This window comes from Pelobates fuscus, chromosome 11 (genome assembly GCF_036172605.1).
Source record: "Pelobates fuscus isolate aPelFus1 chromosome 11, aPelFus1.pri, whole genome shotgun sequence".
In the NCBI taxonomy this organism is placed as follows: domain Eukaryota; kingdom Metazoa; phylum Chordata; class Amphibia; order Anura; family Pelobatidae; genus Pelobates; species Pelobates fuscus.
Genome location: NC_086327.1, coordinates 129,289,307 through 129,303,989, shown reverse-complemented (window position 1 = coordinate 129,303,989; position 14,683 = coordinate 129,289,307). Strand labels below are relative to the sequence as shown.

The 14,683-nt window shown below is 39.0% G+C and overlaps 1 protein-coding gene across 5 annotated transcripts in view; it reads left to right on the top strand.

The window, feature by feature from the left end:
• The window catches only part of PKNOX2 (PBX/knotted 1 homeobox 2), a 327,238-nt gene that overhangs the window by 56,387 nt on the left and 256,168 nt on the right, over window positions 1-14,683 (top strand). For all 5 annotated transcript variants that reach the window (XM_063436753.1, XM_063436752.1, XM_063436748.1 and 2 more), the window contains exon 2: window positions 11,430-11,474. The gene's annotated coding sequence lies outside the window, so the exon portion shown is untranslated. The remainder of the gene's footprint in view (window positions 1-11,429; window positions 11,475-14,683) is intronic.

Below are 14,683 nucleotides of genomic sequence, written 5' to 3'. Positions count from 1 at the left end.
ATATATACTGACATAAAGACATCCACACTGACACACACACACACACTCTCTCACACACACACACACACATCTCATATTTCAGCCACCCTCCTGTTGCTTACCTTTTCAGTGCAAGAGGATGGCTGGGGCTGATGGGAGTCGACTGCCTCTCCCCTCCTCGATGCATCCACTCTGTCTCCTCCCTCCCGTGTGGAGTGAGCTAGGAGAAAGTGGCCGGTCGTCACTTGCTATCAGCACTTCTTGCTGTGCAGCTGGCATTTTTAAAGGTGCCCGGTCGCACTATTATACAGCCGCAGTGCTGACCGGGCCCCTGAAGATTTAGGGCCCATCGAGTGGCCCTAAATGCTTGGGCCACACGAAGGACCCTATCAGCCGCCAGGCCCGTGACAGCCGTCATGGTTGTCACCCCCTAATGGTGGCCCTGGGTCTGGGTGCAGTGTCCCTATTGCACTTAGTCCTGCAATGTAAATCATTGCAGCACTAAGACAGCCGTGTACGTTAATCACACACAGGAAGCTGCCGCTGGCTGTATTAGGCAATTAACAGAGCGGGAGATATACAATTCTAAATTAAACAGACTCTGCAATAAAGAAAGTTTCAAATGATCATGTTTCCATGTTTTTGCTAAATTTATTTCACATTTTGAACTTTTATTTTTTCACATTGAAAGGTAAACAGTATTCAAGCAAATGTATGTGTTCCTTCACATTAGCTAGCAGAAATAAATATTCTTTACAGACACACATTATGGTTTGTGTCCATTCTTAGATTTAATTTATCTTTTCTGAAACTTTTCTTCAAATTGTTGTGAAGTAATTTTTTTTACTATTAAAAGACTGATCTGGGAAAGGTAGGTGAAAATACAGTGTTTGCTTCAAAAGGTCACAAAATAAAAGTTCAATCTTGGCTACTTAGCGTCTACTTACGAAACCCTGCCGTGTCTCTAATGGTGGCAATGACACCCCCTGCCTTGAATGATGCTTTTACAACAAGTGCTTTCAGATCACTTAGCAGAAGATAAAGGAATACAAATGGGAATAATGGACAATGTTACTAGAATTCTCTCATTGTTAGCAAGAACAGAGAGAAAAGAGACTGGACGCTCAGATACAGACTGCGGCCCTCTGGTTATTCTTTATTGGAATACGATTGAGGTCCCTATCCCTTTGGGGTGTCAGACCCTCCCAGGAAATATATTCATGGAATAGTGTAACCCGGTAGGAGATATGGAGGGAGAGATTTACTAAGCCTGTTTTTAGTCCTCTTGTATTTCCTTTTCTGCGGTGCCTGGGTGAGAGGACAACATGGTGGTTATGTTACAATACTGTCTCATGTGAGGGCTTCTGGGTAAAAACAAGGCAGCTTCATTCAATCAATTTGCTGGTTTTTGCCTTATTTTGCTTTTTCCTAGATATCACTCTGTGAGTTGGGATGAAGTGAAGCATCCAAACCCAACTGGCGCCAGTAGCATGCGTTAACCCATGCAACCATACCCGCAGATCAAACCAGCTGTCACATAAACCCAAGCTCCGTAGATAAATGCCCGAATGTTCCAACATAGAACCCAAACATAACTGATGCATTGACATGGAACCATGAATAAATATCCCTTAACTAATTCACTTTAGATGGCCATTTTTAGGAGGGATTCATCGTCTTTTACTCCTCATGCTATGCTACTGGGGTACTCTTCACTACCAATACTCACACTGCAGACTAAGTATGTGGGAAATATTTATATTCATAAGGATTCGCCAAGAGTTAATTATTAAATAATGACATTTTATGATAATGTTGTTTTTTTGCTCCCTAACCCCACGTGACGGATCCGAGTGGAGTTTTCACTGAGCAATATGGAAGATAGTTTGTGTTCCATTCACCCCTCTAGCTTTTTTGTAGCCATTTCTAATTAATTCTGTTAAGAGCTGCTTGTTTTCATTATTACCGTTAATAGATTTCAGCATATAAATTGGTCAGTTAGCTTTCTTCGTCTTGTTGGCTATTACATATAAAGTACTTTGCTCCTAAAATTAAAACACTTTACAGAGACTAATGAAATAAAAGTGAAGAAATACTATCTTATCTCTGGTATATGCTCCAAACCGTCATCATTTATTTTAAAATATTTTTACAAATATTCAAATTTAGGGTTGTTCGGACTTTAAACATCCTTATCCATGTCGTCGCCACTAACTCTTCCATTCTGATGATAACAATTTTTTGGTTTTGGTTTATCTCTCCATTCTCGTTATTTTACTTAATGATGTTCACAGGGTGCTTTCTGGGAGATAAAGGACTTAAAAATATGTTAACCACATGAGTGCATCCTTTGCAGATTAACAGTGGTTAATTCAGAACCATGGTGAATTTTACAGGGTTAACCGGTATTGTCAGTTATATTTCCTTATTTAAATTCCATCATCCTCTTTGTGCGTGCATGAGAATTCTGTGTTCTGTACGTGCATGGATGCTGGAATCTTCAGACCATAATGATTTTAGTATTGCAGTATCTGAGGTTGCTGTATTGATTGATGTTCAATGTATGCGGCTGCTGCACAGATGGCTTCGGGGGGAATACAGGGGCAAACACTGCCTCGTTTATGGTATCTAAAGATATTGACATGGGATGTGATTTAATGCTTTGTAAACGATGTTTGTATATGAGATCATCGTCATCTTTGGTGGCAAATAGCATAAATATAATTATTAATATAATAATTATAGTCATCCTGGGGTTCCTGCAACACAGTTTTACAGTAAAAAGAAGACAATTTCCCATTTGACGTCTGTGCCGTGGGATACAAGAGTCTATCTACTACAGGGCAGAACTTTCCATGGAGTGCCTGTCAACTGGAAAAAGTGCAAGTTTATTCCCTTAACCGTAAATTGTGAAGAATTAAAAAATTGTGCAATTTACGTCAAAATAGTTAGAGCATGATTATTTATCCACTTTGTACATTTTGCAGAAGCTTTGCAGTTTCCTTGTCGCTTCTGCCCAATGTCCCCTCCCTTCTCACACACGATCCAACAATGTTTGTAGCCCAAACTTCAAGGCTGTACTGTAGCAGTCAGCGAGTGGGAGAGGGAGGAAGGGCTCAGATCTCGCTGAACTATAACAGCTTCAAAAGCCTATATAACACAGCCTGATGGAACCGTGCTTACTGAATGTGGAAACTGGAAACAATTAAATGTTTTATTTATCCTTGAGCACAAATTGATGCTTTATCCTACATTTATGTCCTTGCTAATTCTTCTTAAAACAAAGAGAGCTTGGTAGTGAGACCATCTAGCCCAGAAAGTGCAGCCTCCATGTCTGCCTCATTTATTGGTTTATGGCCAAAAATGAAATAAATTATCATTTGGTTTCTCGTTCTTTCTCTCTCAGTCGATAAATAAATGCTGATTGGAGTCTGATCACTTTTCATTTTATGTTTAATGTTGTCATTGTATTCAGAAAGCTGTTGTGACATCTCTTCGTTTTTCTTGGACTATTAACCACAGCCATTTCGGCAGTTGTGACCTTTTGAGATGGTAGTGATCCTCCTGAATGGCATTTTAAATTCTTGATGAATTTCACACTTTAATGTTTACAAGAATTCTGCAGAAAACATGAAACGAGACTGTTATACCTAGAAACATTGCAGCCAGAAATGTCGCTATTTCCGCCCATCCCACCTCCACCTCGGACAAAGAGGAGCGTTTGGCCTCAACTGATCATTTTTCTGACCATCCAAGCAATTTGCTTCAGAGAAAAAACACATAAAAGAAAAAAAACTCTGCAACATTGCAGGCCATTTTTTTCTATTAGAGTTTAGGAACTGGTATTTAGTGGGCATAATTCCATCCTACGCGCCATTAAGTTTGTTTTATAGCCAGTATGATAGCCATTAGATTCTTTTTCATTTGCTAATGCTTTTTCCCATTTGGTTTTTACAATTAACAAAATGTTGTGTTTTTTTTTTTTTTTCAGTTTTTTTGCTTTTTTTTTACTTGAATTTCAACAAGAGTTAAGGAAAGGGCTAAAATAATCAACTCAATGTCTGTGTCTCAAAAAACGAAAACAAACAAATCCAAACAGTAACCCAGATAATTTGATGCCTGGATCACAAAATCGGGGGTTCGTCTACCTCCGTTACTGTTGTATTACGTCTGTCTGTGTTGTAGGAGCTGTGTAGGCGCCTTCTCCTTACAATCATGTAATTTGCTTAAAAAATTTATTGCGAAAGATACATTATGGCTTCTCTAAGATACGCTTTAACAAGTCCCGTTTTCAACACACAAAAAGCACAAAATATGAAACTTTAGCAGTTTTATTGACCATTTCACCCGCTGTCTGGTGAAAGCTTTATAATTCGTAGATTTTCTCTTCTCCTCAGTGGGTCGGTGTGCTTCTCTCCAGATTTGTTTATATATTTTTAACCAGACAGTAGAGGAGCAATAATGAAAGGTGCACTGGGCGTCCGTAAATGGTGCGCTAAGATAAAGCAGCCGTAAGGAGCGGAGCCACCCAGAGCGTGGGCGAACTGCTGGTGCAGGAAAAGCAGATGCAAATTGTACACGTTGTGTGTGAGACTCCCAGAGTGGGATTATTTCATCTAATTTTACAGTAATCCTTTACAGGGTTATTCACTAAAGTGAGAATTTAAGGTGGATTTCACATTTTAGACCAAAGTAGTCGAACTGAAAACATAACTGACTTAGAGAATTTTCCGGTTTTGACTATTCTGGCCTTAAATTTAAAATTTTACTTTGAATTCTCACTTGAGTGAATAGCCTGATAGTTTTTTTTACTGTAAATGTTTAAAATTCTATTCACTGTCCCTTTATTTTTTGGGGGGGGGGGGGGGGGGGCGGCAATGTGGCAAGAAGGAACACCATTTAAATAAATAGACTTACGTTTTCATTTATAGAGCGAAATTTAAAGGCAGTAGCTGGAGTTAAAAGACGTCAAACAATCTCACACTATCAGAGTTATTTACTAAAGTTAAAATACGAAGAGAATTTAAGGTAAAAATAGCCGAACTGGAAATATTCACTAAGCCAGTTATGCTGTGACTTCGGCTTCTTTTTGGCCTTAAAATGTAAGTTCACTTAGAATTTTCACTTTAGTAAGTAGCCCTGTATATGTGTTTTTATTGTGCTTTATATACATGTGTACATATGTAAAGTTATCATACCGGTGTAATATTACATTTATATCGCAGTTAAATATAAAATGTGGGGATATAAAACCAGAAAAGACTTTATTGCGGCTAAATCACGGGTTTATTTTATATTATAAGTTCCTAGCTGAACAATCTTCAAACCTAAGGAAAAAAATGCATTGTGCCAGAACAAGGGGTTAAATAATCTCTTGTATTTTTCAATCAATCTCATAAAAATGTATTAAAGGTGAATTAAAACACGGTGACTGCATATTCTGCTAGCACAGATTAATAAGGCAATTAAAAAACAACGAATCAGACTCTGATAGCTGCAACAATCGAGGCCCAAAATCCTCACTTTGCAGCCATAGCATCCTCAGTGTCCTCAGTGTCCCCAGCATCCTCAGTGTCCCCAGCATCCTCATCATCCTCAGTGTCCCCAGCATCCTCATCATGCTCAGCATCCTCAGTGTCCCCAGCATCCTCATCGTCCTCAGTGTCCCCAGCATCCTCATCATCCTCAGATGGCTCTGACTTAACGCTTTCAGTGCTGCTGCTGAGAATGGCAAAAAAACGAATGGCAACATTTAAGACATCAAACCACTACGGCCTTTGGAGGCATAACATCTGCCGTTAAAGTATTTCTCAGTTTGTACTTAAAGAACATATTAGACTATGTACTGTTGTATTATTTTTTTATAATATTCATTTTATTGCATTGGTGCATCTAGCTTGTGCCAGTTTTCAGTACGTAATCTCTATCTATATGTTATCATTCTCTCCCGTAGATTGTCAGCTCGTTGAGAATGTCTCTGCGAACAACGATTTGTTTGTCAATACTTTGTTTCATATCCTCCATGTATTATTGTACAGCGCTGCGGAATATGTTGGCGCTATATAAATAATAATAATATCTTGGACCTGGGAGGTTGAGAGACTGAGCATGCCTTCCTCATAAGTGAACTTTTCTGCAGCGGAGGTCCAATACCAGGACTCGGTATCTCCACTATTCCATCCTCGAAGCTGAAAGAAGCACTGTAATAATCCAAGACCCTTTCCCACCAGCAACTAGACGACACATAGTTCTGGGAGTCCACTGATTTTATTTTGGCCACATATGGCTTTTATGCACTGACCCCTAGCATGGGGTTTCCACATCAAAAATACAAAGGTTTTCCTCCCAGGAGCCTCTGTTTCTGAGAGATAATTGAGTGAGAAAACGATAACTCAATTATCTCTTAGTTAAAGCGAAAACATAGAAGACATCATAAATCCCCCTAAAAATACATTATAAAAACATAGGAACCCCACAAAAGTTATATCCCTGAATAGCTGGGGTCTGAGCACCCATTCTCTCGAAATAGCACTCAGATCCCTTTGGTGGTTTAGAAACGCCATGTGACCAACCAGTCAAATTAAGTTTTGACCGGTTGACCACGAGGTGATGTCCCCAAATAGTTCCACAGAATACAAGGCAACGACCGGTCATCTTTTGGGGGTTCTCACATGAACACCGACGAATGCTCCCCCTGGCTGTTTGTGAGCGAATGCTCCCCCTGTTCAGTGGTTCATGCCTCCCAAACGCTGTTCTCCTAACTGTTCGGGAAGTTGGACAGGCAGTGGTACAATTTACCGGGTGCTCGCGGGGTTGCGTATCCGAGTTACAGTTCCAAGCCGCTGACGACCATGTAACACTACCTTTGGGAGTCAAAATGGGCAACAATTCTTGGAGCACAAAGGATTTGGTTATTTGAATGGCGGCCACACAGGGAAAGCATTTGAACTAATTGGTCATTTGTGGTTAACAGCCAGGGGTGGTTGGTAATTAGGGGGTGCTAACAAGGGGACCACACAGAGTTGGTTCGGTTAACAAACGGGGGGTGTACAGATGTACATTGTCATTTCTGAGAGGGTCTGCAGCTCGAACAAGCTCAGTTGTTTGGATAATATATTGAAAAGGAGCATTAATACAGTGTAAAACGTCAGCAGACTCTCATCCACAGAGAGGAATGGGGAAGACTTGTGCTATTCTACAGCGCGACAGAATTTGCTGGCACTATATAAATAAACAAATAATAATATTCTCATGCAATTCTTTGTTTCTAAGGTGATTGCACCTCTAAATAAGGGGCAATCACCATAGAAACAATAGACTGTATGTCTGTCAGGGTACCTGAGGTCTCTACCTCCGAAAGAGGTAGAGACTTAGTAGTTTATCCTTCCGGCAGGGCTGCTTCCTCCATCCCTCGCGGCTCTCCTAGTCACTCACACGCCGGCCGCGAGGGATCCGTCCCATTTTATAACGTCACGCACAGTGCTCGATGTCATGACGTCAGTCCGGACCGACCTGTCACTCAATTGACTGGAAGCCAGTCAGGACTCGTCGGAGGCGGGTCTAATCACTGATCCAGGGTATTTAACTCTGTTTCTCCCATTCACTCATTGCCCTGTCGTGGTTCTAGTCAGCCTAGTCACACAGTGCTCTTGTATTCTCTTGTCTTTTGGTTCTGACCCGGCTTTGTTATTACTTACCTGTCTTGCTGTTATCCTTGACCCGGCTTGTCTCTCGCTTACCTGTCTTCTCGTTCCCTCGACCTCGGCTTGTCCCTGACCATTCTATACGTAGTTTTACGTTAAGTCCGGCCATTCTAAGGTCCGGTATACGTATCTGCTACTCTTTGTACCCTGTGTGTTGGATCCCTGACCCGATCCTGACAATGTCATTTGGTTAAATCTCCCCATCATGTTCTTTAAAGGGTATGAAATCTGCTAAAATACGTCTATATAGGATTCTCTAAGTCTATTTCTGTTTGAGAATCTCTGGCGTCCAAGTCGTTGACCCACTTTAGAAGAGAGATGCGTGACTTGATAATAAATAAATCTGTGTTTTCCAATTTCCAACATTTAGCCAGATCTGAGTGAGGTATGTGATAGCAATCGTTAAATATTATTGGATCAACGTGAATTTGAACGGTTTGAATGAAACTTCTTTACTGTTCCTCGGGGGAGGGGCTAAATCTGAAGAATTGTTGACATGACCAATGAAACATATTAGGAGAGTTATACATTGTAGCTCAAAATATTTCATAAATTCTTGCGTATTCTGCAGATTTATCTAAAACAGAGATAAGGTAAATTCACTGTAACTTCACGGACCTGTACTTCATCACCAGACATGCCAGAACCCAGTTTTTATCTTGTCCTGTCCTGTGACAACCTTGGGGTTCATATTAAGCCCTTATATAAAAACTAATAAAGAAGCGTAGAAAGTTATTACAAGGTGCAATCTTTTTATATCACCCACAGAATGCCCAGTGCTGTGCAACAATGGAATCATAAATCCAATTAGCGGCGATAAAACACAGGGATGGATCAAGAGATCTACTGAGACCTTCCAGAAATGACATAGAGAAGAAGTGTTGAGCCTAACATTTAATCCTCATTACACTCCGCTTTCTAATACGCTTTGTAAAAACATAGGAAACTTTCCATAATCTACATGTTGTTCAATTCTCCTGGGCTCCTAAGAAGATCACATTATATCTAGAAATCTTTAAACTCCCTTTTGCATCTGTGAATAGAGTTCGTGTAACATTTTCGATGGTACGTTTTGTGCATTTTGAAAGTTCAGTTCAGCTCAATGGAAACTGAGCAGCAATCTCCAAGTCTTTCCTCATGCAATAAACTTAACCCCTTAAGGACCAAACTTCTGGAATAAAAGGGAATCATGACATGTCACACATGTCATGTGTCCTTAAGGGGTTAAAAACACTAAAAGGGGCACTCCACAAAAAGATTCATCCGAATGAACATGATGCAGGATATTATTTCTTTGGTATTGTAAGCAGGTCCGGTAACATACTCCAAGCTGTGCATTTCCCAGAAACCCCTGCCATACACAATGTCACCTCATTACTTCCTTGGGGAACGGCACACACGCAGTTATTTCATAGTTACTTTATTAATCATTTAGTGAACAATACCTTTTTTGGAGGGAAAACATAAAGTGCTGGTACCATAAGCCAAGAGAGGATAAGGATTGAGCGAATAAAATTCCAGCCAATCCCTGAACTGAATCATTGCAAAAGCAGCCGATCCTGGGATTTACGGCAAACAGGATTATTCCCTCCATGTCAGAATGAATAATGTCTGCTGTTTACATAGTATCATGCCCCAATGATTCCAAAAATTCCGAGCCATCTTCTTATTTTATCATCTCATGAGAACCAGAACGTTACCAAGTATTCCTGAGAAATAATGTCTGTGCAGTTAATAATATTACTAGATAAATTGGAAAAAGATTCAGGATACTTAGTTATATAGTAAAATACTATATAGTATTATAGTGACATAGTGACATAGTAATATAGTGACATAGTGATATAGTGACATAGTGACATCATATTATAGTGACATAGTATTATAGTGACATATTAATATAGTGACAGTGATATAGTGACATAGTATTATAGTGACATAGTATTATAGTGACATAGTAATATAGTGACATAGTGATATAGTGACATAGTGACATCATATTATAGTGACATAGTATTATACTGACATAGTAATATAGTGACAGTGATATAGTGACATAGTATTATAGTGACATAGAGATATAGTGACATAGTGATATAGTGATATAGTGACATAGTATTATAGTGACATACTAATATAGTGACATAGTGATATAGTGACATCGTATTATAGTGACATAGTATTATACTGACATAGTAATATAGTGACAGTGATATAGTGACAGTATTATAGTGACAGTGATATAGTGACATAGTGGCATAGTAATATAGTGACATAGTGATATAGTGACATAGTATTATAGTGACATAGGAATATAGTGACATAGTGATATAGTGACATAGTATTATAGTGACATAATGATATAGTGACATAGTGATATAGTGACATAGTATTATAGTGACATAATGATATAGTGACATAGCATTATAGTGACATAGTGATATAGTTACATAGTGATATAGTGACATAGTAATATGGTTACATAGTATTATAGTTACATAGTGATATAGTGACATAGTAATATAGTTACATAGTATTATAGTGATATAGTGACATAGTATTATAGTTACATAGTGATATAGTTACATAGTGATATAGTGACATAGTGATATAGTGACAGTAATATAGTTACATAGTATTATAGTTACATAGTGATATAGTGACATAGTATTATAGTTACATAGTGATATAGTTACATAGTATTATAGTTACATAGTAATATAGTTACATAGTATTATAGTTACATAGTGATATAGTTACATAGTAATATAGCTGCATAGTAATATAGTTGCACAGTATTATAGTTACATAGTAAGATAGTTACATAGTATTATAGTTACATAGTGATGTAGTGACATAGTATTATAGTTACATAGTGATATAGTTACATAGTATTATAGTTACATAGTAATATAGTTACATAGTATTATAGTTACATAGTGATATAGTTACATAGTAATATAGTTGCATAGTAATATAGTTGCACAGTATTATAGTTACATAGTAAGATAGTTACATAGTATTATAGTTACATAGTGATATAGTTACATAGTATTATAGTTACATAGTGATATAGTTACATAGTAGTATTATAGTTACATAGTGATATAGTGACATAGTATTATAGTTACATAGCATTATAGTTACATAGTGATATAGTTACATAGTAATATAGTGATATAGTGACATAGTATTATAGTTACAGAGTGATATAGTTACATATTATTATAGTTACATAGCATTATAGTTACATAGTGATATAGTTACATAGTAATATAATTGCATAGTAATGTAACATAACGCATTTACTCGAATCTAATGCACCACTATTGAATCTAATGCCCACCTTAATTTTTGAAACCTGGAAGCTGAAAAATGTTCTTGCTGGCGAATGTAATGTAATACTACTATACAACAGTGTGCTATAATTAAAATGTGTATTGCCATATACTATAGTAACATTGATGCTATTTCAATTTTAGTGTTACGTGTTAAGTCTATTTTTTTTCAAAGCCCTCTTTCAGGAATGACATTTGTCTGTGTGAATTCGTCTGTTTGAATTTGTGAGTTTGAATTAACCAGTTTTAATTTGCCGGAATGCAATTCGCCATAAAATTTCAAATTTTGCCCCGAATGTAATGCACCATTGAATCTATTGCGTAATTACATTTTGGAAACTTTTTGACCACTGCCATTGTTTCTCTATTTGTTTTGTGACTTTGTGCTCTGTTTTCTGTCTTTCTATAGATGAGTATCAAGGAGCGGAACAAAGTCGGGGGTGCTCAGTAAATGGTAAGCTGTGAGGTGTGAGTAAGGAATTAGATGTGGTGCTATGTGTATAATATATTATATGTCAATAAATGTCTGCTGTGACACAAGGATATGTCATTGTGGTCTCACATTCTCCATCGATTGATCATTCCCAATCAGCAAGCATCTTATGGATATTTCCAATACTGAGACATACACAGCTCTGCTTGGCTCCCTGTAACGTGAGTCTCTATGTTTATTGGAGCCTCCTGGGAATACTAAGTTCTCCTGGGATCCAGCAATTTGCTATCAGCATTATAGTATATTTAAGATGGGCATAACATGGGCAGACCAGTCACTAGCACATCAGGAAAAATCCAAGTCTCCTGAATGGCCAGTCCAGCCAGTTTGTTGTATTGGGAGATGGTAGCAAAGCAAAGTGTGCGTTCAAAGAACAACTAGAGGAACTGGATTCTTAATGGAAAGGACGGGAACTGGGGCATTGTCAGCCAAAACATGGGGCTAAACGTCAAGCAAAGCCCAGGAATAACCTCCTGATATTTTATATGATTGTCTACTTATTCAGTAAATTAAGTATCCCAGCTTTTATTAGTATCCAAATGAAGGAGAGTAAGTCCGTGAGTGGGCTGCAGAGTCTCATGAGGTGCCTCCACCCGAGCTATGCGGTGTATCATTACTTGTTATAGATAAACTCACAGTCATGGTGTTAGTGACACATTCTGGCCTATCCATGGATCTCGAATGAGGATAAATAATCATTTTACATAATGTATAAGAGTCTGATGGCTACTGTGAATGGTCAGTATCCAGGCAGGCCCCCTGCCATCTGCTGGGTCCGGGATGCTCTGCTGGATTCCAGAAATTGTTTCCAAGTTAGCAAAGATGGTTAATGAGATGTCAAGAGACTTTGTAACAATGAACTGAGTTAAATATGGATTAAATCTTTTCCCAGAAATCCCCCCAAATTACTGTCAGTTACAGAGAAAATTAGCTATTACGTCAGGAGTAGTCACTCTATGGATAATTATAAATTAAGGTCCTGTGCAGCAAGAGATCCATAACTTGAATCTTTTAGCTACTTTCACCTGTTCAATTTTGGTAAAAATAGTTTTATGTTTGCCGCCATTTCAGTCTCCAACACTGACTTCAGTTGTATTTAATTAACTTTATTACATGTATCATAATGAGTCAAAGCACCATTTTCTCATTGAAATCATCCAAATTCAGAAAGTGCTCTAAAACTTCGAATCACGAACTTACTGTCTGAGATTTACTTTGAATCCTTTGTCAAGTGATATTTCCTAATAATTTATACAATAAATCGCAATGCTCTGTGATTCCTCCATTAACTCACAATGCTCTGCGATTAATTCATTAACTCACAATGCTCTGCGATTCCTCCCGAAAGTTACATAGTTACATAGCTGAAAAGAGACTTGCATCCATCAAGTTCAGCCTTCCTCAAATATGCTTTTGCTGTTGATCCAAAAGAAGGCAAAAAAAACCCAGTCTGAAGCGCTTCCAATTTTGCAACAAACTAGGAAAAAATTCCTTCTTGACCCCAAAATAGCAGTCACATGTCTCCTTGGATCAAGCAGCTATTACCCCACTAATTAGAAATTATATCCCTGTATGTTACCTCGCCACTGGTTTTTGGAGGGGCCTGTTTGCCAGCCTCCTACCCTGTGACTATGGCCACTGCAATAGACCTTGCTAAAATATTTTAAACAGGCTCTGTTCGTGCAATTGGGACTATATGGTTTGTTTACCGAACAGCCGCACGAACCGGAGACCACCCTGGAGCTTGTTAAGCTTAATTGATAAATTTTAGCAATTTCCACCGCAGTGTTCGTCTGGATGGCTGCAATTCCTATGGACGAGGTGGCGGCCATCTTGTTCGCATAAACCAAAACCGCGCATAGACTTGAGGGGGAATGCCGCGAATGCCCTGGAACTATTTTCGGCATGAAAACTTCGCGGTTCCTGGTCGGTCCTCCAGCGGCACTTCTATGGAACTATTTTCAGCTATGGGACCATGCCTGTGGTCTGTCAAATAAATGACTTCCAGGAAATTCCTGAACCCCCGAACTAATCTGGGTGATTTTTGGATGTAACATTTGTGTTGTTTTATGTATTTTAGGGTACTTTTGGGGTGTTTTAAAAAAAGTATGTTTTTTTTCTGTGCTTGGAGATAATTGGATTAGAATTAGTACAGTTACTGATCCAATTATCTCCCAGGACGAGGGGGGGATTGTCTGCTGTGTGTGGGAGTGTCGTACCTTGTAACCTTATTGTTACTGGTCTGTGAAGTTTCAAATCAGTCCCCCACAAGGTCCCTGTGGGCGTACCCCTTGCATGAGTATTGTCATATAAGGCTAAGTGAGGCTCCCATTAAACTGAGATTCGTTTACCCCTTCATGAAGTCTTGGCTCATGTTTGGGGGATTGGAGAACTACATACACTCTGGGGGATTGCTATATCACAATACTCCCCTGAGTATAATAACTAGCTCTTATAAGAGCTGTTCCTGCTACGCTCTCTGGACTAGGAGAGGTCTACCCACTGGAAGCTGGATCCTGGTCTTGGGCCCTCGGTGGGTGAAGGTAGGCGAGACCCCAACCAAACTGCGGCGGTTTGTGGGGTCTACGGTGGTTATGGTGTCCGGTGTGGTGCTTATGGTATTCAAGGAGTACTAGGAAGCAGCGATTGACGGAGGTACCCAGTCAGGGTGCCAGGCGGTCCATCACTCCTCCATTAACTCACAATGCTCTGCAATTCCTTTATTAACTCACAATGCTCTGCGATTCATTCATTAACTGACAATGCTCTGCGATTCATTCATTAACTGACAATGCTCTGCGATTCATTCATTAACTGACAATGCTCTGCGATTCCTCCATTAACTCACAATGCTCTGCGATTCCTCCATTAACTCACAATCCTCTGCGATTCCTCCATTAACTCACAATGCTCTGCGATTCCTCCATTAACTCACAATGCTCTGCGATTCTTCCATTAACTCACAATGCTCTGCGATTCATTCATTAACTCACAATGCTCTGCGATTCTTCCATTAACTCACAATGCTCTGCGATTCATTCATTAACTCACAATGCTCTGCGATTCCTCCATTAACTCACAATGCTCTGCGATTCCTCCATTAACTGACAATGCTCTGCGATTAATTCATTAACTCACAATGCTCTGCGATTCCTCCATTAACTCACAAT